This window comes from Schistocerca cancellata, chromosome 3 (genome assembly GCF_023864275.1).
Source record: "Schistocerca cancellata isolate TAMUIC-IGC-003103 chromosome 3, iqSchCanc2.1, whole genome shotgun sequence".
NCBI lineage: Eukaryota > Metazoa > Arthropoda > Insecta > Orthoptera > Acrididae > Schistocerca > Schistocerca cancellata.
Genome location: NC_064628.1, coordinates 263,892,139 through 263,917,539, shown reverse-complemented (window position 1 = coordinate 263,917,539; position 25,401 = coordinate 263,892,139). Strand labels below are relative to the sequence as shown.

The following is a 25,401-nucleotide window of genomic DNA, read 5'->3' as shown; positions in this document are numbered from 1 at the left end:
TTGCTTGTTACGATGACGGAAGCTGAAGAAATGTGTGTGGAACTTCACTGCATCGGCTGCTCGCCCTTCAGCGTCCCTATGTCTTATCAGACGAAGGTGACTGTGAAATTGGCAACGAGGCACAAATTAACGAACACATGCAAATGGCAACCTTCGACGTCAGCCGAAATAGCTCAGTTGGGAGAGCGTTAGACTGAAGATCTAAAGGTCCCTGGTTCGATCCCGGGTTTCGGCAGGTATTCGTTTTCATGCGACGCCAATGGAATTACTCTGCGTTTGTGATAATGCAACTACCGCTGACAACAAAACTGACCCTCTCCTGTAGCTGTTCTGGTTGTCTATTGCATGCCATAAGAAGAACTTACTAGACAACTAACTCCCTTAGAAGCAAAAGAATTAAAAATATCCTACCGACTGCATTCCTTTTTCTGTGTCAGGTGGTGAAGAACGTCTTCAACGGAACCGTGAAATGAGCGAAAGCGTGGGAAACATTGCATTCGAAATGCTTGTGAATTTTCCAATTGCCCAGTGAGTGTCGACAAAACACGTAAATTCTCTGCTCCAACGTATGAGACGTAACAACTGGTACAATTTGTTGTTGCATCGTGTGTCAGCAGTCTTCGATAGTGTGTTACGGGCTTAGCGCGATAAGTTTGTAGACAGCATTTAGGCGACGTTTTATTAGTAACGGCCCCATGCAGCGATTGCACAACAGTAAAGGACATGAGTCAATGTATAGTTGTGCATAGTGGGAGGTTTTGCAGCCTTATGTGAGCCCGGATAGCTCAGTCGGTAGAGCGTTAGGCTTTTAACCTAAGGGTCCAGGGTTCAAGTCCCTGTCCGGGCGGAAATTTTAATACTTTGGTAGCGATTCGTCTGGTAGCGGTGGAAACGCTACGGAAAATAATGCAGCTACGCCGTTTTCTGACACCACAGTGTTTTAAACGGTAGCAGTTGCATGTGTCGAGAGAACACCGCGCTAACGGCAGTCGTGGCCGAGTGGTTAAGGCGTCTGACTCGAAATCAGATTCCCTCTGGGAGCGTAGGTTCGAATCCTACCGGCTGCGTGCGATTTTGCGTAAAGAGGAGCAAACGTTTTCGCACACATGTGACATGCGTGGGCGAATGCGGGTGCAACCAGTGATGCCATTCTCAACAAGACGAAAATTTACGTTTTAAGAATACTGAGTTTTCGCGACGACAGCTACTTACTGTGCCTTTCGGTTCACCTCGCACTGACGCTGGGACTGCAGAAAGCCGTCGCTGAGATGGTGAGTACACAGATGTGCTCGAAAGTGTTGGACAGAGCGGACATTTCATTTTCTTTTTAAGAATCGCAATTTCAATCATTCGAGTGCGGCAAAAGCAGTGGTGCAGCGTTTTTTTTTTCTTTTCTTAAGATCTCGCAGCTGCTTGGAGGTATGTCCATCGTTTTAAGACGACAGAAAACTAGCGTCAGCGGTACGTCAGTGGGAAGTCGGTGAAGTCGCCATTGGAGCCATAAGTCAGTAATTACGACATGCGAAACACTCGCACACCACGCAGCTGTACGATAATGCTCGTGCGTGGGCCCGCATAGCTGAGTCGGTAGAGCGTTAGGTTTTCAACCAAAGGGTCCTGGGCTCAAGTCCCTGTCTGGGCGAAAATTAGTACACTTTCGTAACGGCTAATGGAAACCCTACAGCAAAGAGTGAGGCCACGCCGTTTTCTGCCATCAGATTGCTTCTAAAGATGGCGGCTTCACTTGTCGGGAGTCGCTTCCGCCACCGGCAGTCGTGGCCGAGTGGTTAAGGCGTCTGACTTGAAATCAGATTCCCTCTGGGAGCGTAGTTTCGAGTCCTGCCGACTGCGAAAGTTTTCTCGCTCTCAAAAGGCGGACGTTGAGCTGCATCCTAGCAGTTGCGTCACTACTAAACACGTGGGTCACCAGCAATGTGCAGTGTTATTTGATCGAGGGCGCAGCGTTACAGTCGCCCCCAGAAGCCGCAGCTCATCTCCTAGTCTCACAGCCGTCCACCAGGTGTTAGTACAAGTGTCGCCTCACTGGGCAGTGCAGATGTGTCCATTTTAGCTTGCAGACGATGACGTGTAGCAATTTATGAGCTAACGCAAGTCGAATGTTTTACCGTGTGTATCTGCTAGATACTGCCTCTCATATGGTGGAGAGGCTCACTCCTTCTTGTGTCTCGTTCTCTGCACACGAGTTGCCCCTGGCATCGATATAGCACGTGTTTTCTAGCGTCAGCGTGGCGTCACGTCAAGTCAGCGAATTCAATATCACACGAATCGAGTCGACATGTTTGCTTGTTACGATGACGGAAGCTGAAGAAATGTGTGTGGAACTTCACTGCATCGGCTGCTCGCCCTTCAGCGTCCCTATGTCTTATCAGACGAAGGTGACTGTGAAATTGGCAACGAGGCACAAATTAACGAACACATGCAAATGGCAACCTTCGACGTCAGCCGAAATAGCTCAGTTGGGAGAGCGTTAGACTGAAGATCTAAAGGTCCCTGGTTCGATCCCGGGTTTCGGCAGGTATTCGTTTTCATGCGACGCCAATGGAATTACTCTGCGTTTGTGATAATGCAACTACCGCTGACAACAAAACTGACCCTCTCCTGTAGCTGTTCTGGTTGTCTATTGCATGCCATAAGAAGAACTTACTAGACAACTAACTCCCTTAGAAGCAAAAGAATTAAAAATATCCTACCGACTGCATTCCTTTTTCTGTGTCAGGTGGTGAAGAACGTCTTCAACGGAACCGTGAAATGAGCGAAAGCGTGGGAAACATTGCATTCGAAATGCTTGTGAATTTTCCAATTGCCCAGTGAGTGTCGACAAAACACGTAAATTCTCTGCTCCAACGTATGAGACGTAACAACTGGTACAATTTGTTGTTGCATCGTGTGTCAGCAGTCTTCGATAGTGTGTTACGGGCTTAGCGCGATAAGTTTGTAGACAGCATTTAGGCGACGTTTTATTAGTAACGGCCCCATGCAGCGATTGCACAACAGTAAAGGACATGAGTCAATGTATAGTTGTGCATCGTGGGAGGTTTTGCAGCCTTGTGTGAGCCCGGATAGCTCAGTCGGTAGAGCGTTAGGCTTTTAACCTAAGGGTCCAGGGTTCAAGTCCCTGTCCGGGCGGAAATTTTAATACTTTGGTAGCGATTCGTCTGGTAGCGGTGGAAACGCTACGGAAAATAATGCAGCTACGCCGTTTTCTGACACCACAGTGTTTTAAACGGTAGCAGTTGCATGTGTCGAGAGAACACCGCGCTAACGGCAGTCGTGGCCGAGTGGTTAAGGCGTCTGACTCGAAATCAGATTCCCTCTGGGAGCGTAGGTTCGAATCCTACCGGCTGCGTGCGATTTTGCGTAAAGAGGAGCAAACGTTTTCGCACACATGTGACATGCGTGGGCGAATGCGGGTGCAACCAGTGATGCCATTCTCAACAAGACGAAAATTTACGTTTTAAGAATACTGAGTTTTCGCGACGACAGCTACTTACTGTGCCTTTCGGTTCACCTCGCACTGACGCTGGGACTGCAGAAAGCCGTCGCTGAGATGGTGAGTACACAGATGTGCTCGAAAGTGTTGGACAGAGCGGACATTTCATTTTCTTTTTAAGAATCGCAATTTCAATCATTCGAGTGCGGCAAAAGCAGTGGTGCAGCGTTTTTTTTTTCTTTTCTTAAGATCTCGCAGCTGCTTGGAGGTATGTCCATCGTTTTAAGACGACAGAAAACTAGCGTCAGCGGTACGTCAGTGGGAAGTCGGTGAAGTCGCCATTGGAGCCATAAGTCAGTAATTACGACATGCGAAACACTCGCACACCACGCAGCTGTACGATAATGCTCGTGCGTGGGCCCGCATAGCTGAGTCGGTAGAGCGTTAGGTTTTCAACCAAAGGGTCCTGGGCTCAAGTCCCTGTCTGGGCGAAAATTAGTACACTTTCGTAACGGCTAATGGAAACCCTACAGCAAAGAGTGAGGCCACGCCGTTTTCTGCCATCAGATTGCTTCTAAAGATGGCGGTTTCACTTGTCGGGAGTCGCTTCCGCCACCGGCAGTTGTGGCCGAGTGGTTAAGGCGTCTGACTTGAAATCAGATTCCCTCTGGGAGCGTAGGTTCGAGTCCTGCCGACTGCGAAAATTTTCTCGCTCTCAAAAGGCGGACGTTGAGCTGCATCCTAGCAGTTGCGTCACTACTAAACACGTGGGTCACCAGCAATGTGCAGTGTTATTTGATCGAGGGCGCAGCGTTACAGTCGCCCCCAGAAGCCGCAGCTCATCTCCTAGTCTCACAGCCGTCCACCAGGTGTTAGTACAAGTGTCGCCTCACTGGGCAGTGCAGATGTGTCCATTTTAGCTTGCAGACGATGACGTGTAGCAATTTATGAGCTAACGCAAGTCGAATGTTTTACCGTGTGTATCTGCTAGATACTGCCTCTCATATGGTGGAGAGGCTCACTCCTTCTTGTGTCTCGTTCTCTGCACACGAGTTGCCCCTGGCATCGATATAGCACGTGTTTTCTAGCGTCAGCGTGGCGTCACGTCAAGTCAGCGAATTCAATATCACACGAATCGAGTCGACATGTTTGCTTGTTACGATGACGGAAGCTGAAGAAATGTGTGTGGAACTTCACTGCATCGGCTGCTCGCCCTTCAGCGTCCCTATGTCTTATCAGACGAAGGTGACTGTGAAATTGGCAACGAGGCACAAATTAACGAACACATGCAAATGGCAACCTTCGACGTCAGCCGAAATAGCTCAGTTGGGAGAGCGTTAGACTGAAGATCTAAAGGTCCCTGGTTCGATCCCGGGTTTCGGCAGGTATTCGTTTTCATGCGACGCCAATGGAATTACTCTGCGTTTGTGATAATGCAACTACCGCTGACAACAAAACTGACCCTCTCCTGTAGCTGTTCTGGTTGTCTATTGCATGCCATAAGAAGAACTTACTAGACAACTAACTCCCTTAGAAGCAAAAGAATTAAAAATATCCTACCGACTGCATTCCTTTTTCTGTGTCAGGTGGTGAAGAACGTCTTCAACGGAACCGTGAAATGAGCGAAAGCGTGGGAAACATTGCATTCGAAATGCTTGTGAATTTTCCAATTGCCCAGTGAGTGTCGACAAAACACGTAAATTCTCTGCTCCAACGTATGAGACGTAACAACTGGTACAATTTGTTGTTGCATCGTGTGTCAGCAGTCTTCGATAGTGTGTTACGGGCTTAGCGCGATAAGTTTGTAGACAGCATTTAGGCGACGTTTTATTAGTAACGGCCCCATGCAGCGATTGCACAACAGTAAAGGACATGAGTCAATGTATAGTTGTGCATCGTGGGAGGTTTTGCAGCCTTGTGTGAGCCCGGATAGCTCAGTCGGTAGAGCATTAGGCTTTTAACCTAAGGGTCCAGGGTTCAAGTCCCTGTCCGGGCGGAAATTTTAATACTTTGGTAGCGATTCGTCTGGTAGCGGTGGAAACGCTACGGAAAATAATGCAGCTACGCCGTTTTCTGACACCACAGTGTTTTAAACGGTAGCAGTTGCATGTGTCGAGAGAACACCGCGCTAACGGCAGTCGTGGCCGAGTGGTTAAGGCGTCTGACTCGAAATCAGATTCCCTCTGGGAGCGTAGGTTCGAATCCTACCGGCTGCGTGCGATTTTGCGTAAAGAGGAGCAAACGTTTTCGCACACATGTGACATGCGTGGGCGAATGCGGGTGCAACCAGTGATGCCATTCTCAACAAGACGAAAATTTACGTTTTAAGAATACTGAGTTTTCGCGACGACAGCTACTTACTGTGCCTTTCGGTTCACCTCGCACTGACGCTGGGACTGCAGAAAGCCGTCGCTGAGATGGTGAGTACACAGATGTGCTCGAAAGTGTTGGACAGAGCGGACATTTCATTTTCTTTTTAAGAATCGCAATTTCAATCATTCGAGTGCGGCAAAAGCAGTGGTGCAGCGTTTTTTTTTTCTTTTCTTAAGATCTCGCAGCTGCTTGGAGGTATGTCCATCGTTTTAAGACGACAGAAAACTAGCGTCAGCGGTACGTCAGTGGGAAGTCGGTGAAGTCGCCATTGGAGCCATAAGTCAGTAATTACGACATGCGAAACACTCGCACACCACGCAGCTGTACGATAATGCTCGTGCGTGGGCCCGCATAGCTGAGTCGGTAGAACGTTAGGTTTTCAACCAAAGGGTCCTGGGCTCAAGTCCCTGTCTGGGCGAAAATTAGTACACTTTCGTAACGGCTAATGGAAACCCTACAGCAAAGAGTGAGGCCACGCCGTTTTCTGCCATCAGATTGCTTCTAAAGATGGCGGTTTCACTTGTCGGGAGTCGCTTCCGCCACCGGCAGTTGTGGCCGAGTGGTTAAGGCGTCTGACTTGAAATCAGATTCCCTCTGGGAGCGTAGGTTCGAGTCCTGCCGACTGCGAAAATTTTCTCGCTCTCAAAAGGCGGACGTTGAGCTGCATCCTAGCAGTTGCGTCACTACTAAACACGTGGGTCACCAGCAATGTGCAGTGTTATTTGATCGAGGGCGCAGCGTTTCAGTCGCCCCCAGAAGCCGCAGCTCATCTCCTAGTCTCACAGCCGTCCACCAGGTGTTAGTACAAGTGTCGCCTCACTGGGCAGTGCAGATGTGTCCATTTTAGCTTGCAGACGATGACGTGTAGCAATTTATGAGCTAACGCAAGTCGAATGTTTTACCGTGTGTATCTGCTAGATACTGCCTCTCATATGGTGGAGAGGCTCACTCCTTCTTGTGTCTCGTTCTCTGCACACGAGTTGCCCCTGGCATCGATATAGCACGTGTTTTCTAGCGTCAGCGTGGCGTCACGTCAAGTCAGCGAATTCAATATCACACGAATCGAGTCGACATGTTTGCTTGTTACGATGACGGAAGCTGAAGAAATGTGTGTGGAACTTCACTGCATCGGCTGCTCGCCCTTCAGCGTCCCTATGTCTTATCAGACGAAGGTGACTGTGAAATTGGCAACGAGGCACAAATTAACGAACACATGCAAATGGCAACCTTCGACGTCAGCCGAAATAGCTCAGTTGGGAGAGCGTTAGACTGAAGATCTAAAGGTCCCTGGTTCGATCCCGGGTTTCGGCAGGTATTCGTTTTCATGCGACGCCAATGGAATTACTCTGCGTTTGTGATAATGCAACTACCGCTGACAACAAAACTGACCCTCTCCTGTAGCTGTTCTGGTTGTCTATTGCATGCCATAAGAAGAACTTACTAGACAACTAACTCCCTTAGAAGCAAAAGAATTAAAAATATCCTACCGACTGCATTCCTTTTTCTGTGTCAGGTGGTGAAGAACGTCTTCAACGGAACCGTGAAATGAGCGAAAGCGTGGGAAACATTGCATTCGAAATGCTTGTGAATTTTCCAATTGCCCAGTGAGTGTCGACAAAACACGTAAATTCTCTGCTCCAACGTATGAGACGTAACAACTGGTACAATTTGTTGTTGCATCGTGTGTCAGCAGTCTTCGATAGTGTGTTACGGGCTTAGCGCGATAAGTTTGTAGACAGCATTTAGGCGACGTTTTATTAGTAACGGCCCCATGCAGCGATTGCACAACAGTAAAGGACATGAGTCAATGTATAGTTGTGCATCGTGGGAGGTTTTGCAGCCTTGTGTGAGCCCGGATAGCTCAGTCGGTAGAGCATTAGGCTTTTAACCTAAGGGTCCAGGGTTCAAGTCCCTGTCCGGGCGGAAATTTTAATACTTTGGTAGCGATTCGTCTGGTAGCGGTGGAAACGCTACGGAAAATAATGCAGCTACGCCGTTTTCTGACACCACAGTGTTTTAAACGGTAGCAGTTGCATGTGTCGAGAGAACACCGCGCTAACGGCAGTCGTGGCCGAGTGGTTAAGGCGTCTGACTCGAAATCAGATTCCCTCTGGGAGCGTAGGTTCGAATCCTACCGGCTGCGTGCGATTTTGCGTAAAGAGGAGCAAACGTTTTCGCACACATGTTACATGCGTGGGCGAATGCGGGTGCAACCAGTGATGCCATTCTCAACAAGACGAAAATTTACGTTTTAAGAATACTGAGTTTTCGCGTCGACAGCTACTTACTGTGCCTTTCGGTTCACCTCGCACTGACGCTGGGACTGCAGAAAGCCGTCGCTGAGATGGTGAGTACACAGATGTGCTCGAAAGTGTTGGACAGAGCGGACATTTCATTTTCTTTTTAAGAATCGCAATTTCAATCATTCGAGTGCGGCAAAAGCAGTGGTGCAGCGTTTTTTTTTCTTTTCTTAAGATCTCGCAGCTGCTTGGAGGTATGTCCATCGTTTTAAGACGACAGAAAACTAGCGTCAGCGGTACGTCAGTGGGAAGTCGGTGAAGTCGCCATTGGAGCCATAAGTCAGTAATTACGACATGCGAAACACTCGCACACCACGCAGCTGTACGATAATGCTCGTGCGTGGGCCCGCATAGCTGAGTCGGTAGAGCGTTAGGTTTTCAACCAAAGGGTCCTGGGCTCAAGTCCCTGTCTGGGCGAAAATTAGTACACTTTCGTAACGGCTAATGGAAACCCTACAGCAAAGAGTGAGGCCACGCCGTTTTCTGCCATCAGATTGCTTCTAAAGATGTCGGTTTCACTTGTCGGGAGTCGCTTCAGCCACCGGCAGTTGTGGCCGAGTGGTTAAGGCGTCTGACTTGAAATCAGATTCCCTCTGGGAGCGTAGGTTCGAGTCCTGCCGACTGCGAAAATTTTCTCGCTCTCAAAAGGCGGACGTTGAGCTGCATCCTAGCAGTTGCGTCACTACTAAACACGTGGGTCACCAGCAATGTGCAGTGTTATTTGATCGAGGGCGCAGCGTTTCAGTCGCCCCCAGAAGCCGCAGCTCATCTCCTAGTCTCACAGCCGTCCACCAGGTGTTAGTACAAGTGTCGCCTCACTGGGCAGTGCAGATGTGTCCATTTTAGCTTGCAGACGATGACGTGTAGCAATTTATGAGCTAACGCAAGTCGAATGTTTTACCGTGTGTATCTGCTAGATACTGCCTCTCATATGGTGGAGAGGCTCACTCCTTCTTGTGTCTCGTTCTCTGCACACGAGTTGCCCCTGGCATCGATATAGCACGTGTTTTCTAGCGTCAGCGTGGCGTCACGTCAAGTCAGCGAATTCAATATCACACGAATCGAGTCGACATGTTTGCTTGTTACGATGACGGAAGCTGAAGAAATGTGTGTGGAACTTCACTGCATCGGCTGCTCGCCCTTCAGCGTCCCTATGTCTTATCAGACGAAGGTGACTGTGAAATTGGCAACGAGGCACAAATTAACGAACACATGCAAATGGCAACCTTCGACGTCAGCCGAAATAGCTCAGTTGGGAGAGCGTTAGACTGAAGATCTAAAGGTCCCTGGTTCGATCCCGGGTTTCGGCAGGTATTCGTTTTCATGCGACGCCAATGGAATTACTCTGCGTTTGTGATAATGCAACTACCGCTGACAACAAAACTGACCCTCTCCTGTAGCTGTTCTGGTTGTCTATTGCATGCCATAAGAAGAACTTACTAGACAACTAACTCCCTTAGAAGCAAAAGAATTAAAAATATCCTACCGACTGCATTCCTTTTTCTGTGTCAGGTGGTGAAGAACGTCTTCAACGGAACCGTGAAATGAGCGAAAGCGTGGGAAACATTGCATTCGAAATGCTTGTGAATTTTCCAATTGCCCAGTGAGTGTCGACAAAACACGTAAATTCTCTGCTCCAACGTATGAGACGTAACAACTGGTACAATTTGTTGTTGCATCGTGTGTCAGCAGTCTTCGATAGTGTGTTACGGGCTTAGCGCGATAAGTTTGTAGACAGCATTTAGGCGACGTTTTATTAGTAACGGCCCCATGCAGCGATTGCACAACAGTAAAGGACATGAGTCAATGTATAGTTGTGCATCGTGGGAGGTTTTGCAGCCTTGTGTGAGCCCGGATAGCTCAGTCGGTAGAGCATTAGGCTTTTAACCTAAGGGTCCAGGGTTCAAGTCCCTGTCCGGGCGGAAATTTTAATACTTTGGTAGCGATTCGTCTGGTAGCGGTGGAAACGCTACGGAAAATAATGCAGCTACGCCGTTTTCTGACACCACAGTGTTTTAAACGGTAGCAGTTGCATGTGTCGAGAGAACACCGCGCTAACGGCAGTCGTGGCCGAGTGGTTAAGGCGTCTGACTCGAAATCAGATTCCCTCTGGGAGCGTAGGTTCGAATCCTACCGGCTGCGTGCGATTTTGCGTAAAGAGGAGCAAACGTTTTCGCACACATGTTACATGCGTGGGCGAATGCGGGTGCAACCAGTGATGCCATTCTCAACAAGACGAAAATTTACGTTTTAAGAATACTGAGTTTTCGCGTCGACAGCTACTTACTGTGCCTTTCGGTTCACCTCGCACTGACGCTGGGACTGCAGAAAGCCGTCGCTGAGATGGTGAGTACACAGATGTGCTCGAAAGTGTTGGACAGAGCGGACATTTCATTTTCTTTTTAAGAATCGCAATTTCAATCATTCGAGTGCGGCAAAAGCAGTGGTGCAGCGTTTTTTTTTCTTTTCTTAAGATCTCGCAGCTGCTTGGAGGTATGTCCATCGTTTTAAGACGACAGAAAACTAGCGTCAGCGGTACGTCAGTGGGAAGTCGGTGAAGTCGCCATTGGAGCCATAAGTCAGTAATTACGACATGCGAAACACTCGCACACCACGCAGCTGTACGATAATGCTCGTGCGTGGGCCCGCATAGCTGAGTCGGTAGAGCGTTAGGTTTTCAACCAAAGGGTCCTGGGCTCAAGTCCCTGTCTGGGCGAAAATTAGTACACTTTCGTAACGGCTAATGGAAACCCTACAGCAAAGAGTGAGGCCACGCCGTTTTCTGCCATCAGATTGCTTCTAAAGATGGCGGTTTCACTTGTCGGGAGTCGCTTCAGCCACCGGCAGTTGTGGCCGAGTGGTTAAGGCGTCTGACTTGAAATCAGATTCCCTCTGGGAGCGTAGGTTCGAGTCCTGCTGACTGCGAAAATTTTCTCGCTCTCAAAAGGCGGACGTTGAGCTGCATCCTAGCAGTTGCGTCACTACTAAACACGTGGGTCACCAGCAATGTGCAGTGTTATTTGATCGAGGGCGCAGCGTTACAGTCGCCCCCAGAAGCCGCAGCTCATCTCCTAGTCTCACAGCCGTCCACCAGGTGTTAGTACAAGTGTCGCCTCACTGGGCAGTGCAGATGTGTCCATTTTAGCTTGCAGACGATGACGTGTAGCAATTTATGAGCTAACGCAAGTCGAATGTTTTACCGTGTGTATCTGCTAGATACTGCCTCTCATATGGTGGAGAGGCTCACTCCTTCTTGTGTCTCGTTCTCTGCACACGAGTTGCCCCTGGCATCGATATAGCACGTGTTTTCTAGCGTCAGCGTGGCGTCACGTCAAGTCAGCGAATTCAATATCACACGAATCGAGTCGACATGTTTGCTTGTTACGATGACGGAAGCTGAAGAAATGTGTGTGGAACTTCACTGCATCGGCTGCTCGCCCTTCAGCGTCCCTATGTCTTATCAGACGAAGGTGACTGTGAAATTGGCAACGAGGCACAAATTAACGAACACATGCAAATGGCAACCTTCGACGTCAGCCGAAATAGCTCAGTTGGGAGAGCGTTAGACTGAAGATCTAAAGGTCCCTGGTTCGATCCCGGGTTTCGGCAGGTATTCGTTTTCATGCGACGCCAATGGAATTACTCTGCGTTTGTGATAATGCAACTACCGCTGACAACAAAACTGACCCTCTCCTGTAGCTGTTCTGGTTGTCTATTGCATGCCATAAGAAGAACTTACTAGACAACTAACTCCCTTAGAAGCAAAAGAATTAAAAATATCCTACCGACTGCATTCCTTTTTCTGTGTCAGGTGGTGAAGAACGTCTTCAACGGAACCGTGAAATGAGCGAAAGCGTGGGAAACATTGCATTCGAAATGCTTGTGAATTTTCCAATTGCCCAGTGAGTGTCGACAAAACACGTAAATTCTCTGCTCCAACGTATGAGACGTAACAACTGGTACAATTTGTTGTTGCATCGTGTGTCAGCAGTCTTCGATAGTGTGTTACGGGCTTAGCGCGATAAGTTTGTAGACAGCATTTAGGCGACGTTTTATTAGTAACGGCCCCATGCAGCGATTGCACAACAGTAAAGGACATGAGTCAATGTATAGTTGTGCATCGTGGGAGGTTTTGCAGCCTTGTGTGAGCCCGGATAGCTCAGTCGGTAGAGCATTAGGCTTTTAACCTAAGGGTCCAGGGTTCAAGTCCCTGTCCGGGCGGAAATTTTAATACTTTGGTAGCGATTCGTCTGGTAGCGGTGGAAACGCTACGGAAAATAATGCAGCTACGCCGTTTTCTGACACCACAGTGTTTTAAACGGTAGCAGTTGCATGTGTCGAGAGAACACCGCGCTAACGGCAGTCGTGGCCGAGTGGTTAAGGCGTCTGACTCGAAATCAGATTCCCTCTGGGAGCGTAGGTTCGAATCCTACCGGCTGCGTGCGATTTTGCGTAAAGAGGAGCAAACGTTTTCGCACACATGTTACATGCGTGGGCGAATGCGGGTGCAACCAGTGATGCCATTCTCAACAACACGAAAATTTACGTTTTAAGAATACTGAGTTTTCGCGACGACAGCTACTTACTGTGCCTTTCGGTTCACCTCGCACTGACGCTGGGACTGCAGAAAGCCGTCGCTGAGATGGTGAGTACACAGATGTGCTCGAAAGTGTTGGACAGAGCGGACATTTCATTTTCTTTTTAAGAATCGCAATTTCAATCATTCGAGTGCGGCAAAAGCAGTGGTGCAGCGTTTTTTTTCTTTTCTTAAGATCTCGCAGCTGCTTGGAGGTATGTCCATCGTTTTAAGACGACAGAAAACTAGCGTCAGCGGTACGTCAGTGGGAAGTCGGTGAAGTCGCCATTGGAGCCATAAGTCAGTAATTACGACATGCGAAACACTCGCACACCACGCAGCTGTACGATAATGCTCGTGCGTGGGCCCGCATAGCTGAGTCGGTAGAGCGTTAGGTTTTCAACCAAAGGGTCCTGGGCTCAAGTCCCTGTCTGGGCGAAAATTAGTACACTTTCGTAACGGCTAATGGAAACCCTACAGCAAAGAGTGAGGCCACGCCGTTTTCTGCCATCAGATTGCTTCTAAAGATGGCGGTTTCACTTGTCGGGAGTCGCTTCAGCCACCGGCAGTTGTGGCCGAGTGGTTAAGGCGTCTGACTTGAAATCAGATTCCCTCTGGGAGCGTAGGTTCGAGTCCTGCCGACTGCGAAAATTTTCTCGCTCTCAAAAGGCGGACGTTGAGCTGCATCCTAGCAGTTGCGTCACTACTAAACACGTGGGTCACCAGCAATGTGCAGTGTTATTTGATCGAGGGCGCAGCGTTACAGTCGCCCCCAGAAGCCGCAGCTCATCTCCTAGTCTCACAGCCGTCCACCAGGTGTTAGTACAAGTGTCGCCTCACTGGGCAGTGCAGATGTGTCCATTTTAGCTTGCAGACGATGACGTGTAGCAATTTATGAGCTAACGCAAGTCGAATGTTTTACCGTGTGTATCTGCTAGATACTGCCTCTCATATGGTGGAGAGGCTCACTCCTTCTTGTGTCTCATTCTCTGCACACGAGTTGCCCCTGGCATCGATATAGCACGTGTTTTCTAGCGTCAGCGTGGCGTCACGTCAAGTCAGCGAATTCAATATCACACGAATCGAGTCGACATGTTTGCTTGTTACGATGACGGAAGCTGAAGAAATGTGTGTGGAACTTCACTGCATCGGCTGCTCGCCCTTCAGCGTCCCTATGTCTTATCAGACGAAGGTGACTGTGAAATTGGCAACGAGGCACAAATTAACGAACACATGCAAATGGCAACCTTCGACGTCAGCCGAAATAGCTCAGTTGGGAGAGCGTTAGACTGAAGATCTAAAGGTCCCTGGTTCGATCCCGGGTTTCGGCAGGTATTCGTTTTCATGCGACGCCAATGGAATTACTCTGCGTTTGTGATAATGCAACTACCGCTGACAACAAAACTGACCCTCTCCTGTAGCTGTTCTGGTTGTCTATTGCATGCCATAAGAAGAACTTACTAGACAACTAACTCCCTTAGAAGCAAAAGAATTAAAAATATCCTACCGACTGCATTCCTTTTTCTGTGTCAGGTGGTGAAGAACGTCTTCAACGGAACCGTGAAATGAGCGAAAGCGTGGGAAACATTGCATTCGAAATGCTTGTGAATTTTCCAATTGCCCAGTGAGTGTCGACAAAACACGTAAATTCTCTGCTCCAACGTATGAGACGTAACAACTGGTACAATTTGTTGTTGCATCGTGTGTCAGCAGTCTTCGATAGTGTGTTACGGGCTTAGCGCGATAAGTTTGTAGACAGCATTTAGGCGACGTTTTATTAGTAACGGCCCCATGCAGCGATTGCACAACAGTAAAGGACATGAGTCAATGTATAGTTGTGCATCGTGGGAGGTTTTGCAGCCTTGTGTGAGCCCGGATAGCTCAGTCGGTAGAGCATTAGGCTTTTAACCTAAGGGTCCAGGGTTCAAGTCCCTGTCCGGGCGGAAATTTTAATACTTTGGTAGCGATTCGTCTGGTAGCGGTGGAAACGCTACGGAAAATAATGCAGCTACGCCGTTTTCTGACACCACAGTGTTTTAAACGGTAGCAGTTGCATGTGTCGAGAGAACACCGCGCCAACGGCAGTCGTGGCCGAGTGGTTAAGGCGTCTGACTCGAAATCAGATTCCCTCTGGGAGCGTAGGTTCGAATCCTACCGGCTGCGTGCGATTTTGCGTAAAGAGGAGCAAACGTTTTCGCACACATGTTACATGCGTGGGCGAATGCGGGTGCAACCAGTGATGCCATTCTCAACAAGACGAAAATTTACGTTTTAAGAATACTGAGTTTTCGCGACGACAGCTACTTACTGTGCCTTTCGGTTCACCTCGCACTGACGCTGGGACTGCAGAAAGCCGTCGCTGAGATGGTGAGTACACAGATGTGCTCGAAAGTGTTGGACAGAGCGGACATTTCATTTTCTTTTTAAGAATCGCAATTTCAATCATTCGAGTGCGGCAAAAGCAGTGGTGCAGCGTTTTTTTTTTTCTTTTCTTAAGATCTCGCAGCTGCTTGGAGGTATGTCCATCGTTTTAAGACGACAGAAAACTAGCGTCAGCGGCACGTCAGTGGGAAGTCGGTGAAGTCGCCATTGGAGCCATAAGTCAGTAATTACGACATGCGAAACACTCGCACACCACGCAGCTGTACGATAATGCTCGTGCGTGGGCCCGCATAGCTGAGTCGGTAGAGCGTTAGGTTTTCAACCAAAGGGTCCTGGGCTCAAGTCCCTGTCTGGGCGAAAATTAGTACACTTTCGTAACGGCTAATGGAAACCCTACAGCAAAGACTGAGGCCACGCCGTTTTCTGCCATCAGATTGCTTCTAAAGATGGCGGTTTCACTTGTCGGGAGTCGCTTTAGCCACCGGCAGTTGTGGCCGAGTGGTTAAGGCGTCTGACTTGAAATCAGATTCCCTCTGGGAGCGTAGGTTCGAGTCCTGCCGACTGCGAAAATTTTCTCGCTCTCAAAAGGCGGACGTTGAGCTGCATCCTAGCAGTTGCGTCACTACTAAACACGTGGGTCACCAGCAATGTGCAGTGTTATTTGATCGAGGGCGCAGCGTTACAGTCGCCCCCAGAAGCCGCAGCTCATCTCCTAGTCTCACAGCCGTCCACCAGGTGTTAGTACAAGTGTCGCCTCACTGGGCAGTGCAGATGTGTCCATTTTAGCTTGCAGACGATGACGTGTAGCAATTTATGAGCTAACGCAAGTCGAATGTTTTACCGTGTGTATCTGCTAGATACTGCCTCTCATATGGTGGAGAGGCTCACTCCTTCTTGTGTCTCGTTCTCTGCACACGAGTTGCCCCTGGCATCGATATAGCACGTGTTTTCTAGCGTCAGCGTGGCGTCACGTCAAGTCAGCGAATTCAATATCACACGAATCGAGTCGACATGTTTGCTTGTTACGATGACGGAAGCTGAAGAAATGTGTGTGGAACTTCACTGCATCGGCTGCTCGCCCTTCAGCGTCCCTATGTCTTATCAGACGAAGGTGACTGTGAAATTGGCAACGAGGCACAAATTAACGAACACATGCAAATGGCAACCTTCGACGTCAGCCGAAATAGCTCAGTTGGGAGAGCGTTAGACTGAAGATCTAAAGGTCCCTGGTTCGATCCCGGGTTTCGGCAGGTATTCGTTTTCATGCGACGCCAATGGAATTACTCTGCGTTTGTGATAATGCAACTACCGCTGACAACAAAACTGACCCTCTCCTGTAGCTGTTCTGGTTGTCTATTGCATGCCATAAGAAGAACTTACTAGACAACTAACTCCCTTAGAAGCAAAAGAATTAAAAATATCCTACCGACTGCATTCCTTTTTCTGTGTCAGGTGGTGAAGAACGTCTTCAACGGAACCGTGAAATGAGCGAAAGCGTGGGAAACATTGCATTCGAAATGCTTGTGAATTTTCCAATTGCCCAGTGAGTGTCGACAAAACACGTAAATTCTCTGCTCCAACGTATGAGACGTAACAACTGGTACAATTTGTTGTTGCATCGTGTGTCAGCAGTCTTCGATAGTGTGTTACGGGCTTAGCGCGATAAGTTTGTAGACAGCATTTAGGCGACGTTTTATTAGTAACAGCCCCATGCAGCGATTGCACAACAGTAAAGGACATGAGTCAATGTATAGTTGTGCATCGTGGGAGGTTTTGCAGCCTTGTGTGAGCCCGGATAGCTCAGTCGGTAGAGCATTAGGCTTTTAACCTAAGGGTCCAGGGTTCAAGTCCCTGTCCGGGCGGAAATTTTAATACTTTGGTAGCGATTCGTCTGGTAGCGGTGGAAACGCTACGGAAAATAATGCAGCTACGCCGTTTTCTGACACCACAGTGTTTTAAACGGTAGCAGTTGCATGTGTCGAGAGAACACCGCGCTAACGGCAGTCGTGGCCGAGTGGTTAAGGCGTCTGACTCGAAATCAGATTCTCTCTGGGAGCGTAGGTTCGAATCCTACCGGCTGCGTGCGATTTTGCGTAAAGAGGAGCAAACGTTTTCGCACACATGTGACATGCGTGGGCGAATGCGGGTGCAACCAGTGATGCCATTCTCAACAAGACGAAAATTTACGTTTTAAGAATACTGAGTTTTCGCGACGACAGCTACTTACTGTGCCTTTCGGTTCACCTCGCACTGACGCTGGGACTGCAGAAAGCCGTCGCTGAGATGGTGAGTACACAGATGTGCTCGAAAGTGTTGGACAGAGCGGACATTTCATTTTCTTTTTAAGAATCGCAATTTCAATCATTCGAGTGCGGCAAAAGCAGTGGTGCAGCGTTTTTTTTTTCTTTTCTTAAGATCTCGCAGCTGCTTGGAGGTATGTCCATCGTTTTAAGACGACAGAAAACTATCGTCAGCGGTACGTCAGTGGGAAGTCGGTGAAGTCGCCATTGGAGCCATAAGTCAGTAATTACGACATGCGAAACACTCGCACACCACGCAGCTGTACGATAATGCTCGTGCGTGGGCCCGCATAGCTGAGTCGGTAGAGCGTTAGGTTTTCAACCAAAGGGTCCTGGGCTCAAGTCCCTGTCTGGGCGAAAATTAGTACACTTTCGTAACGGCTAATGGAAACCCTACAGCAAAGAGTGAGGCCACGCCGTTTTCTGCCATCAGATTGCTTCTAAAGATGGCGGTTTCACTTGTCGGGAGTCGCTTCAGCCACCGGCAGTTGTGGCCGAGTGGTTAAGGCGTCTGACTTGAAATCAGATTCCCTCTGGGAGCGTAGGTTCGAGTCCTGCCGACTGCGAAAATTTTCTCGCTCTCAAAAGGCGGACGTTGAGCTGCATCCTAGCAGTTGCGTCACTACTAAACACGTGGGTCACCAGCAATGTGCAGTGTTATTTGATCGAGGGCGCAGCGTTTCAGTCGCCCCCAGAAGCCGCAGCTCATCTCCTAGTCTCACAGCCGTCCACCAGGTGTTAGTACAAGTGTCGCCTCACTGGGCAGTGCAGATGTGTCCATTTTAGCTTGCAGACGATGACGTGTAGCAATTTATGAGCTAACGCAAGTCGAATGTTTTACCGTGTGTATCTGCTAGATACTGCCTCTCATATGGTGGAGAGGCTCACTCCTTCTTGTGTCTCGTTCTCTGCACACGAGTTGCCCCTGGCATCGATATAGCACGTGTTTTCTAGCGTCAGCGTGGCGTCACGTCAAGTCAGCGAATTCAATATCACACGAATCGAGTCGACATGTTTGCTTGTTACGATGACGGAAGCTGAAGAAATGTGTGTGGAACTTCACTGCATCGGCTGCTCGCCCTTCAGCGTCCCTATGTCTTATCAGACGAAGGTGACTGTGAAATTGGCAACGAGGCACAAATTAACGAACACATGCAAATGGCAACCTTCGACGTCAGCCGAAATAGCTCAGTTGGGAGAGCGTTAGACTGAAGATCTAAAGGTCCCTGGTTCGATCCCGGGTTTCGGCAGGTATTCGTTTTCATGCGACGCCAATGGAATTACTCTGCGTTTGTGATAATGCAACTACCGCTGACAACAAAACTGACCCTCTCCTGTAGCTGTTCTGGTTGTCTATTGCATGCCATAAGAAGAACTTACTAGACAACTAACTCCCTTAGAAGCAAAAGAATTAAAAATATCCTACCGACTGCATTCCTTTTTCTGTGTCAGGTGGTGAAGAACGTCTTCAACGGAACCGTGAAATGAGCGAAAGCGTGGGAAACATTGCATTCGAAATGCTTGTGAATTTTCCAATTGCCCAGTGAGTGTCGACAAAACACGTAAATTCTCTGCTCCAACGTATGAGACGTAACAACTGGTACAATTTGTTGTTGCATCGTGTGTCAGCAGTCTTCGATAGTGTGTTACGGGCTTAGCGCGATAAGTTTGTAGACAGCATTTAGGCGACGTTTTATTAGTAACGGCCCCATGCAGCGATTGCACAACAGTAAAGGACATGAGTCAATGTATAGTTGTGCATCGTGGGAGGTTTTGCAGCCTTGTGTGAGCCCGGATAGCTCAGTCGGTAGAGCATTAGGCTTTTAACCTAAGGGTCCAGGGTTCAAGTCCCTGTCCGGGCGGAAATTTTAATACTTTGGTAGCGATTCGTCTGGTAGCGGTGGAAACGCTACGGAAAATAATGCAGCTACGCCGTTTTCTGACACCACAGTGTTTTAAACGGTAGCAGTTGCATGTGTCGAGAGAACACCGCGCTAACGGCAGTCGTGGCCGAGTGGTTAAGGCGTCTGACTCGAAATCAGATTCCCTCTGGGAGCGTAGGTTCGAATCCTACCGGCTGCGTGCGATTTTGCGTAAAGAGGAGCAAACGTTTTCGCACACATGTTACATGCGTGGGCGAATGCGGGTGCAACCAGTGATGCCATTCTCAACAAGACGAAAATTTACGTTTTAAGAATACTGAGTTTTCGCGACGACAGCTACTTACTGTGCCTTTCGGTTCACCTCGCACTGACGCTGGGACTGCAGAAAGCCGTCGCTGAGATGGTGAGTACACAGATGTGCTCGAAAGTGTTGGACAGAGCGGACATTTCATTTTCTTTTTAAGAATCGCAATTTCAATCATTCGAGTGCGGCAAAAGCAGTGGTGCAGCGTTTTTTTTTCTTTTCTTAAGATCTCGCAGCTGCTTGGAGGTATGTCCATCGTTTTAAGACGACAGAAAACTAGCGTCAGCGGTACGTCAGTGGGAAGTCGGTGAAGTCGCCATTGGAGCCATAAGTCAGTAATTACGACATGCGAAACACTCGCACACCACGCAGCTGTACGATAATGCTCGTGCGTGGGCCCGCATAGCTGAGTCGGTAGAGCGTTAGGTTTTCAACCAAAGGGTCCTGGGCTCAAGTCCCTGTCTGGGCGAAAATTAGTACACTTTCGTAACGGCTAATGGAAACCCTACAGCAAAGAGTGAGGCCACGCCGTTTTCTGCCATCAGATTGCTTCTAAAGATGGCGGTTTCACTTGTCGGGAGTCGCTTCAGCCACCGGCAGTTGTGGCCGAGTGGTTAAGGCGTCTGACTTGAAATCAGATTCCCTCTGGGAGCGTAGGTTCGAGTCCTGCCGACTGCGAAAATTTTCTCGCTCTCAAAAGGCGGACGTTGAGCTGCATCCTAGCAGTTGCGTCACTACTAAACACGTGGGTCACCAGCAATGTGCAGTGTTATTTGATCGAGGGCGCAGCGTTTCAGTCGCCCCCAGAAGCCGCAGCTCATCTCCTAGTCTCACAGCCGTCCACCAGGTGTTAGTACAAGTGTCGCCTCACTGGGCAGTGCAGATGTGTCCATTTTAGCTTGCAGACGATGACGTGTAGCAATTTATGAGCTAACGCAAGTCGAATGTTTTACCGTGTGTATCTGCTAGATACTGCCTCTCATATGGTGGAGAGGCTCACTCCTTCTTGTGTCTCGTTCTCTGCACACGAGTTGCCCCTGGCATCGATATAGCACGTGTTTTCTAGCGTCAGCGTGGCGTCACGTCAAGTCAGCGAATTCAATATCACACGAATCGAGTCGACATGTTTGCTTGTTACGATGACGGAAGCTGAAGAAATGTGTGTGGAACTTCACTGCATCGGCTGCTCGCCCTTCAGCGTCCCTATGTCTTATCAGACGAAGGTGACTGTGAAATTGGCAACGAGGCACAAATTAACGAACACATGCAAATGGCAACCTTCGACGTCAGCCGAAATAGCTCAGTTGGGAGAGCGTTAGACTGAAGATCTAAAGGTCCCTGGTTCGATCCCGGGTTTCGGCAGGTATTCGTTTTCATGCGACGCCAATGGAATTACTCTGCGTTTGTGATAATGCAACTACCGCTGACAACAAAACTGACCCTCTCCTGTAGCTGTTCTGGTTGTCTATTGCATGCCATAAGAAGAACTTACTAGACAACTAACTCCCTTAGAAGCAAAAGAATTAAAAATATCCTACCGACTGCATTCCTTTTTCTGTGTCAGGTGGTGAAGAACGTCTTCAACGGAACCGTGAAATGAGCGAAAGCGTGGGAAACATTGCATTCGAAATGCTTGTGAATTTTCCAATTGCCCAGTGAGTGTCGACAAAACACGTAAATTCTCTGCTCCAACGTATGAGACGTAACAACTGGTACAATTTGTTGTTGCATCGTGTGTCAGCAGTCTTCGATAGTGTGTTACGGGCTTAGCGCGATAAGTTTGTAGACAGCATTTAGGCGACGTTTTATTAGTAACGGCCCCATGCAGCGATTGCACAACAGTAAAGGACATGAGTCAATGTATAGTTGTGCATCGTGGGAGGTTTTGCAGCCTTGTGTGAGCCCGGATAGCTCAGTCGGTAGAGCATTAGGCTTTTAACCTAAGGGTCCAGGGTTCAAGTCCCTGTCCGGGCGGAAATTTTAATACTTTGGTAGCGATTCGTCTGGTAGCGGTGGAAACGCTACGGAAAATAATGCAGCTACGCCGTTTTCTGACACCACAGTGTTTTAAACGGTAGCAGTTGCATGTGTCGAGAGAACACCGCGCTAACGGCAGTCGTGGCCGAGTGGTTAAGGCGTCTGACTCGAAATCAGATTCCCTCTGGGAGCGTAGGTTCGAATCCTACCGGCTGCGTGCGATTTTGCGTAAAGAGGAGCAAACGTTTTCGCACACATGTTACATGCGTGGGCGAATGCGGGTGCAACCAGTGATGCCATTCTCAACAACACGAAAATTTACGTTTTAAGAATACTGAGTTTTCGCGACGACAGCTACTTACTGTGCCTTTCGGTTCACCTCGCACTGACGCTGGGACTGCAGAAAGCCGTCGCTGAGATGGTGAGTACACAGATGTGCTCGAAAGTGTTGGACAGAGCGGACATTTCATTTTCTTTTTAAGAATCGCAATTTCAATCATTCGAGTGCGGCAAAAGCAGTGGTGCAGCGTTTTTTTTTCTTTTCTTAAGATCTCGCAGCTGCTTGGAGGTATGTCCATCGTTTTAAGACGACAGAAAACTAGCGTCAGCGGTACGTCAGTGGGAAGTCGGTGAAGTCGCCATTGGAGCCATAAGTCAGTAATTACGACATGCGAAACACTCGCACACCACGCAGCTGTACGATAATGCTCGTGCGTGGGCCCGCATAGCTGAGTCGGTAGAGCGTTAGGTTTTCAACCAAAGGGTCCTGGGCTCAAGTCCCTGTCTGGGCGAAAATTAGTACACTTTCGTAACGGCTAATGGAAACCCTACAGCAAAGAGTGAGGCCACGCCGTTTTCTGCCATCAGATTGCTTCTAAAGATGGCGGCTTCACTTGTCGGGAGTCGCTTCCGCCACCGGCAGTCGTGGCCGAGTGGAGCACAGTCGTGCTCAGGCACTCGGCCAGTGCACATCGCGCGGTGACGGGCGGTAGCGCGGGCCAGTGTTTACGTCGCGAGCAGTGCTGCGGTGGAGAGCTGAGCAGCGTGTGCGAGCGCTGTTAACGTTTGTTTCTGTACCACTGTTGTAAGTAAGATGTCGACAATTAACAGAGCGAACAGCGTTCAATGTGTTTTCGATCGTGCTGCCTTGCGACCGACGGCTTTTGAAATCCATGAGTGGATTTTTGAGGATCTGAAATTGCCGGAAGATATAGTCGACACGTTCCAGTTGGACTTTGTGCAGTACTCGTTATTTATCAAATTTATTTCGAGTGACACTTATGAGAAATTCGTTGAGGAGCATGCTGGTGTGAGACCATTTCGTCATAATGATGGCAGTATTAGTAACGTCCAAATCGTGCCTTCGGGATACGGAGTGAGAACCGTCAGGGTATTTAACGTGCCACCCGAGTGCCCTACTGATCTGATTGCACGCTCTCTGTCACTGTACGGCGCTGTTTTGTCAGTTACCAATGAAAAATGGTCGAGTGCATATCGCTACCAAGTTAACAGCGGGGTGCGAAGTGTACGTGTCGACTTAAAAAAGCATATACCTTCGTATGTTGCCATTGGCGGCTGTCGTGCACAGGTAACTTACATTGGACAACCCCCTACCTGTTCCATCTGCCATTCAACGGAACATCTGCGGATGAACTGTACACGTCGACGTCCATTTCAACTTCCACGGGAACATCCTGCAGACGCTAGTGAAAAGCTTGTTCCGCTATTGAGTGAGGTAGTCGCGGGGACGGTACCACCACCTCGGCAGCCGGAACGTGTTAGCGATGCGGAGATGCCAGTTCAGGTGGAATGCAGTGCCAAAGACATTCGCGGTAGGACGGATGTCGATCCGGCACCGTCATCCTCACCGGGGCAGTTACCGCTGGATACCAACGATGCCCCAGCCACCTCTGAAACTAAGCCGTCTGAGATACAGGAGCGGGTGCAGATCAGTTTGCCTGAGCCACCCCTATCGGTAGAGACTGCAGCAGAATCGAAGAAAGGCCGTCGAAGGAGAAGCAAAGGGAATAGTAGCAAAGAGGAAAAGTCGGATGATTTGCGACCCGTACACGTGTCAGGAAGTGGCAGCGAGTCTGAACCTCAATCTTCTTGCTCCGTGCGCTGCGAGGACACAGCGAGGCAAGAACGCATTCGAGAACAAACAAAACACCTGAAGGCAATACTGAGTGCTGAGAGGGAACAGAGCACTGTAACGGCTAAGAGGAAGAGCGAACAGAGTAGCGAGCAGCTGCAGCAGCGCTCCCGCAGGCACTCGCTGACGTCAGTCGCCGCCCCGCGTGGTGGCCAGGCGGACGCGACCAAGCTGACAGACTCAGCCGGCGGTGGCGGGCAGGGCGGCGCGCGCACCGCGCAGCACCCCGACAGCAATGAGCCGTGGTGGCGGCAGGACGAGGAGATGCAGCAGTAGCTGCTCTCGCGCATGACCATCGCGCTGCGACATTTCCACTCTCTGACCCGTTATTGGTTTTGACATTTCGTTTCGTACTCCAGACGTTCCCAACGAGTTTGATTCACAGCCGTCGAGAAGGACGATCCAACACAGAGCTCATTGTCCTCTGAACCATCATGTGCGATAGCCAAACCTACAACGTTACCACACTTAACGTCAATAGAATTCAAAGTGCGGTGAAACTCCGTTCGCTAACTGATTTCTTGTATGGTACCAGCGTTGACATTGCCCTCCTACAGGAGGTAGTCACAGTCTTAGAAGTGCCCGGTTACGTTCTCATTGATAACATCAATCTCCAGGATGCTGTAGGCACTGCCATACTTCTGCGCGACGGTATACCTTTTACGGATGTGCAGCGACTGCCTAGTGGTCGTGGCATTTCTCTTCGAGTGAATGGTGTGCAGATTGTTAACGTGTACGCCCCCTCAGGTAGCACTCATAAGAGAGATCGCTCAACATTTTATAAAAACGAGGTTCCCATTCTTCTTAGCGCTTATCGTGCACATCTCATCCTCGGTGGTGACTTCAATTGTGTGCTCAACGATAGAGACCAACCTCCTAACACGAACAGATGTATCGAACTTGAACATTTAATTCATGGCATGCGTCTTCACGATACATGGCACCAACTGCACGGTGAACGGGTAGCGTACACCTACGTAACCAGTCATTCTGCCAGTCGGCTGGATAGGATCTATGTGTCCGAGGCCCTCCAGCGACACTCTGTGAACTGTGACATAGCTCCTGTCAACATCTCCGACCATTGTGCGTATCAGTGTTACCTTAACCTACACCGCCAGCAAATATACCGCGGGAAAGGCTACTGGAAATTGAATGTCAGCCTTCTGCAGGATGCCCAACTTGAAGAGGAGGTGAACATAACGTGGCAACAGCTCCAGCGGCAACGTCGTCGTTACGATAGCGCTCTCCAGTGGTGGACTCAGTGTGCTAAGCCTAAATTACGCCTCACCCTCATGAGTTACGCCCGACAAAAAAGCTTTTGGCAGAAACAGACTATTGAGTTTTATTATCGCTGTTTGAGAGAACTGTACAGTCGCGCTACCAATCCTTCTCGCGATATCGACATAAAGATCAAACGATATAAAGCGAAAATCACGGCGATACAACGCCAACGAATGCAAGGCATCATCGTGCGAGCCCACCCTAAGGACGTTGCCGCCGAAGAACGGGCCTCTCTGTACCACATCCTGAGAACGACGAAACGGTGTAAAGCCATGTTGATTGAAGCCGTCGTTGATGACGCTGAGAATGCCATCACGAAGCAACGTGACATCATCTCGCACGTCTACGACTATTATAGTCACCTTTACAAGAAGCAAGCCGTTGATGAAAACTCGTGCGACGATTTTCTTAGGGCGTTGAAC

General features: G+C 49.1%; 39 non-coding genes across 39 annotated transcripts; all 39 read left to right on the top strand.

Annotated features, from left to right (window-relative positions):
• Nucleotides 1-162: 162 nt before the first annotated feature.
• On the top strand, nt 163-235 carry Trnaf-gaa (transfer RNA phenylalanine (anticodon GAA)). The gene has a single exon. It is a non-coding gene; the product is annotated as a tRNA-Phe (tRNA).
• A 539-nt stretch (nt 236-774) lies between these two features.
• On the top strand, nt 775-847 carry Trnak-uuu (transfer RNA lysine (anticodon UUU)). The gene has a single exon. It is a non-coding gene; the product is annotated as a tRNA-Lys (tRNA).
• A 138-nt stretch (nt 848-985) lies between these two features.
• On the top strand, nt 986-1,067 carry Trnas-cga (transfer RNA serine (anticodon CGA)). Its single transcript has one exon. It is a non-coding gene; the product is annotated as a tRNA-Ser (tRNA).
• A 702-nt stretch (nt 1,068-1,769) lies between these two features.
• Trnas-uga (transfer RNA serine (anticodon UGA)) lies at nt 1,770-1,851 on the top strand. Its single transcript has one exon. It is a non-coding gene; the product is annotated as a tRNA-Ser (tRNA).
• Nucleotides 1,852-2,462: 611 nt separating this feature from the next.
• Trnaf-gaa (transfer RNA phenylalanine (anticodon GAA)) lies at nt 2,463-2,535 on the top strand. The gene has a single exon. It is a non-coding gene; the product is annotated as a tRNA-Phe (tRNA).
• A 539-nt stretch (nt 2,536-3,074) lies between these two features.
• On the top strand, nt 3,075-3,147 carry Trnak-uuu (transfer RNA lysine (anticodon UUU)). The gene has a single exon. It is a non-coding gene; the product is annotated as a tRNA-Lys (tRNA).
• A 138-nt stretch (nt 3,148-3,285) lies between these two features.
• Trnas-cga (transfer RNA serine (anticodon CGA)) lies at nt 3,286-3,367 on the top strand. The gene has a single exon. It is a non-coding gene; the product is annotated as a tRNA-Ser (tRNA).
• A 702-nt stretch (nt 3,368-4,069) lies between these two features.
• Trnas-uga (transfer RNA serine (anticodon UGA)) lies at nt 4,070-4,151 on the top strand. Its single transcript has one exon. It is a non-coding gene; the product is annotated as a tRNA-Ser (tRNA).
• Nucleotides 4,152-4,762: 611 nt separating this feature from the next.
• Trnaf-gaa (transfer RNA phenylalanine (anticodon GAA)) lies at nt 4,763-4,835 on the top strand. Its single transcript has one exon. It is a non-coding gene; the product is annotated as a tRNA-Phe (tRNA).
• A 539-nt stretch (nt 4,836-5,374) lies between these two features.
• Trnak-uuu (transfer RNA lysine (anticodon UUU)) lies at nt 5,375-5,447 on the top strand. Its single transcript has one exon. It is a non-coding gene; the product is annotated as a tRNA-Lys (tRNA).
• A 138-nt stretch (nt 5,448-5,585) lies between these two features.
• On the top strand, nt 5,586-5,667 carry Trnas-cga (transfer RNA serine (anticodon CGA)). Its single transcript has one exon. It is a non-coding gene; the product is annotated as a tRNA-Ser (tRNA).
• A 702-nt stretch (nt 5,668-6,369) lies between these two features.
• Trnas-uga (transfer RNA serine (anticodon UGA)) lies at nt 6,370-6,451 on the top strand. Its single transcript has one exon. It is a non-coding gene; the product is annotated as a tRNA-Ser (tRNA).
• A 611-nt stretch (nt 6,452-7,062) lies between these two features.
• On the top strand, nt 7,063-7,135 carry Trnaf-gaa (transfer RNA phenylalanine (anticodon GAA)). The gene has a single exon. It is a non-coding gene; the product is annotated as a tRNA-Phe (tRNA).
• A 539-nt stretch (nt 7,136-7,674) lies between these two features.
• Trnak-uuu (transfer RNA lysine (anticodon UUU)) lies at nt 7,675-7,747 on the top strand. The gene has a single exon. It is a non-coding gene; the product is annotated as a tRNA-Lys (tRNA).
• A 138-nt stretch (nt 7,748-7,885) lies between these two features.
• Trnas-cga (transfer RNA serine (anticodon CGA)) lies at nt 7,886-7,967 on the top strand. The gene has a single exon. It is a non-coding gene; the product is annotated as a tRNA-Ser (tRNA).
• A 701-nt stretch (nt 7,968-8,668) lies between these two features.
• On the top strand, nt 8,669-8,750 carry Trnas-uga (transfer RNA serine (anticodon UGA)). Its single transcript has one exon. It is a non-coding gene; the product is annotated as a tRNA-Ser (tRNA).
• A 611-nt stretch (nt 8,751-9,361) lies between these two features.
• Nucleotides 9,362-9,434, top strand: Trnaf-gaa (transfer RNA phenylalanine (anticodon GAA)). Its single transcript has one exon. It is a non-coding gene; the product is annotated as a tRNA-Phe (tRNA).
• A 539-nt stretch (nt 9,435-9,973) lies between these two features.
• Trnak-uuu (transfer RNA lysine (anticodon UUU)) lies at nt 9,974-10,046 on the top strand. Its single transcript has one exon. It is a non-coding gene; the product is annotated as a tRNA-Lys (tRNA).
• A 138-nt stretch (nt 10,047-10,184) lies between these two features.
• Trnas-cga (transfer RNA serine (anticodon CGA)) lies at nt 10,185-10,266 on the top strand. The gene has a single exon. It is a non-coding gene; the product is annotated as a tRNA-Ser (tRNA).
• A 701-nt stretch (nt 10,267-10,967) lies between these two features.
• On the top strand, nt 10,968-11,049 carry Trnas-uga (transfer RNA serine (anticodon UGA)). The gene has a single exon. It is a non-coding gene; the product is annotated as a tRNA-Ser (tRNA).
• Nucleotides 11,050-11,660: 611 nt separating this feature from the next.
• Nucleotides 11,661-11,733, top strand: Trnaf-gaa (transfer RNA phenylalanine (anticodon GAA)). The gene has a single exon. It is a non-coding gene; the product is annotated as a tRNA-Phe (tRNA).
• A 539-nt stretch (nt 11,734-12,272) lies between these two features.
• Trnak-uuu (transfer RNA lysine (anticodon UUU)) lies at nt 12,273-12,345 on the top strand. Its single transcript has one exon. It is a non-coding gene; the product is annotated as a tRNA-Lys (tRNA).
• A 138-nt stretch (nt 12,346-12,483) lies between these two features.
• On the top strand, nt 12,484-12,565 carry Trnas-cga (transfer RNA serine (anticodon CGA)). The gene has a single exon. It is a non-coding gene; the product is annotated as a tRNA-Ser (tRNA).
• Nucleotides 12,566-13,265: 700 nt separating this feature from the next.
• Nucleotides 13,266-13,347, top strand: Trnas-uga (transfer RNA serine (anticodon UGA)). The gene has a single exon. It is a non-coding gene; the product is annotated as a tRNA-Ser (tRNA).
• A 611-nt stretch (nt 13,348-13,958) lies between these two features.
• On the top strand, nt 13,959-14,031 carry Trnaf-gaa (transfer RNA phenylalanine (anticodon GAA)). Its single transcript has one exon. It is a non-coding gene; the product is annotated as a tRNA-Phe (tRNA).
• Nucleotides 14,032-14,570: 539 nt separating this feature from the next.
• Trnak-uuu (transfer RNA lysine (anticodon UUU)) lies at nt 14,571-14,643 on the top strand. Its single transcript has one exon. It is a non-coding gene; the product is annotated as a tRNA-Lys (tRNA).
• A 138-nt stretch (nt 14,644-14,781) lies between these two features.
• Trnas-cga (transfer RNA serine (anticodon CGA)) lies at nt 14,782-14,863 on the top strand. Its single transcript has one exon. It is a non-coding gene; the product is annotated as a tRNA-Ser (tRNA).
• Nucleotides 14,864-15,566: 703 nt separating this feature from the next.
• Trnas-uga (transfer RNA serine (anticodon UGA)) lies at nt 15,567-15,648 on the top strand. Its single transcript has one exon. It is a non-coding gene; the product is annotated as a tRNA-Ser (tRNA).
• A 611-nt stretch (nt 15,649-16,259) lies between these two features.
• On the top strand, nt 16,260-16,332 carry Trnaf-gaa (transfer RNA phenylalanine (anticodon GAA)). Its single transcript has one exon. It is a non-coding gene; the product is annotated as a tRNA-Phe (tRNA).
• A 539-nt stretch (nt 16,333-16,871) lies between these two features.
• Nucleotides 16,872-16,944, top strand: Trnak-uuu (transfer RNA lysine (anticodon UUU)). Its single transcript has one exon. It is a non-coding gene; the product is annotated as a tRNA-Lys (tRNA).
• Nucleotides 16,945-17,082: 138 nt separating this feature from the next.
• Trnas-cga (transfer RNA serine (anticodon CGA)) lies at nt 17,083-17,164 on the top strand. Its single transcript has one exon. It is a non-coding gene; the product is annotated as a tRNA-Ser (tRNA).
• Nucleotides 17,165-17,866: 702 nt separating this feature from the next.
• On the top strand, nt 17,867-17,948 carry Trnas-uga (transfer RNA serine (anticodon UGA)). The gene has a single exon. It is a non-coding gene; the product is annotated as a tRNA-Ser (tRNA).
• Nucleotides 17,949-18,559: 611 nt separating this feature from the next.
• On the top strand, nt 18,560-18,632 carry Trnaf-gaa (transfer RNA phenylalanine (anticodon GAA)). The gene has a single exon. It is a non-coding gene; the product is annotated as a tRNA-Phe (tRNA).
• A 539-nt stretch (nt 18,633-19,171) lies between these two features.
• Nucleotides 19,172-19,244, top strand: Trnak-uuu (transfer RNA lysine (anticodon UUU)). Its single transcript has one exon. It is a non-coding gene; the product is annotated as a tRNA-Lys (tRNA).
• Nucleotides 19,245-19,382: 138 nt separating this feature from the next.
• Trnas-cga (transfer RNA serine (anticodon CGA)) lies at nt 19,383-19,464 on the top strand. Its single transcript has one exon. It is a non-coding gene; the product is annotated as a tRNA-Ser (tRNA).
• A 701-nt stretch (nt 19,465-20,165) lies between these two features.
• Nucleotides 20,166-20,247, top strand: Trnas-uga (transfer RNA serine (anticodon UGA)). Its single transcript has one exon. It is a non-coding gene; the product is annotated as a tRNA-Ser (tRNA).
• Nucleotides 20,248-20,858: 611 nt separating this feature from the next.
• On the top strand, nt 20,859-20,931 carry Trnaf-gaa (transfer RNA phenylalanine (anticodon GAA)). Its single transcript has one exon. It is a non-coding gene; the product is annotated as a tRNA-Phe (tRNA).
• A 539-nt stretch (nt 20,932-21,470) lies between these two features.
• Nucleotides 21,471-21,543, top strand: Trnak-uuu (transfer RNA lysine (anticodon UUU)). Its single transcript has one exon. It is a non-coding gene; the product is annotated as a tRNA-Lys (tRNA).
• A 138-nt stretch (nt 21,544-21,681) lies between these two features.
• On the top strand, nt 21,682-21,763 carry Trnas-cga (transfer RNA serine (anticodon CGA)). Its single transcript has one exon. It is a non-coding gene; the product is annotated as a tRNA-Ser (tRNA).
• The last annotated feature ends 3,638 nt before the right edge of the window (nt 21,764-25,401 follow it).